The sequence below is a fragment of the Octopus bimaculoides genome, chromosome 3 (genome assembly GCF_001194135.2).
Source record: "Octopus bimaculoides isolate UCB-OBI-ISO-001 chromosome 3, ASM119413v2, whole genome shotgun sequence".
NCBI lineage: Eukaryota > Metazoa > Mollusca > Cephalopoda > Octopoda > Octopodidae > Octopus > Octopus bimaculoides.
The window spans coordinates 35192064-35193045 of record NC_068983.1 but is presented as its reverse complement, the minus strand read 5'-3'; the positions used below and the strand labels follow the sequence as shown (position 1 = coordinate 35193045).

Below are 982 nucleotides of genomic sequence, written 5' to 3'. Positions count from 1 at the left end.
ATATATATATATATATATATATATATAAAGACCACTCCGTCAATAACAACGACGAGGGTCCCAGCTGATACTGTCAGCGGAACAGCTTGCTCGTAAAATTAACGTGCAACTGGCTGAGTACTCCAAAGACATGTGTGCTCTTAACGTAGTTCTCAGGGAGATTCAGCGTGGCACACAGTGAGATAAGGCCGGCCCTATGAAATACAGATACTACTCATTTTTGCCAGCTGAGTGGACAGGAGCAACGTAAAATAAAGAGTCTTGCTCAAGGAAATTATAATTACTGTGATTATAATTTTTCTCTTACATATTTGTATTGTCTTTTGAGACGTGCGAATGTATTGAGTCTAATTTTGTATTAAATCTAATTTTGATTCAACATCTTTTTCTTCTCCATTTTTTTAATATTTGTTATGCTATATCTATACCTATAACTTTATTTTTCAACTATTATTTTCATATTCTTATTATTTGCTCTGGCTGTTCGCGCGCGCGGCGTCGCCGGCGCCCGCTCGGCCGGTCCAGGGCTGCGCAACCACGCACCCCACTCACCGGTTATGACGATACGGTCGGCCTTCCACATTGGTCGCGGCGCAAATATTAGACTAAGACCGACGCGTACGGGCCGTCGCAGCAGCCGCCGCGCTCCGCACGCGGGTCGAGGCGTGCGGCGGCTTCACGCCCTTCAATTTTTGGTGACTCTGGATAACTGTCAGTACGATCGCACGGGCTAGTATTGACTAGCCTTCCCGCGAGTCCGCCCTATCAACTGTCGACGGCCCGGTAAGTGCCGTCCGTGGTGGCAAGAAGTAACAGGGAATCAGCGTTCGATTTCGGAGAGGGAGCATGCGAAACGGCTACCACATCTCAGGAAGGCAGCAGGGCGCAAATTACCCACTCCCGGAACGGGAGGTAGTGACGAAAAATAACGACTCGGGATTTTGTCGAGGCCCCGCGATCGGAATGAGTATAAATTTGTTAA

At 47.4% G+C, this 982-nt stretch overlaps 2 protein-coding genes across 2 annotated transcripts in view; one reads left to right on the top strand and one right to left on the bottom strand.

Moving 5' to 3' along the window:
• LOC106877509 (uncharacterized) overlaps window positions 1–982 on the top strand; it is a 224977-nt gene that overhangs the window by 99276 nt on the left and 124719 nt on the right. The window lies entirely within an intron of this gene.
• LOC106877512 (atrial natriuretic peptide-converting enzyme) overlaps window positions 1–982 on the bottom strand; it is a 40284-nt gene that overhangs the window by 34417 nt on the left and 4885 nt on the right. The window lies entirely within an intron of this gene.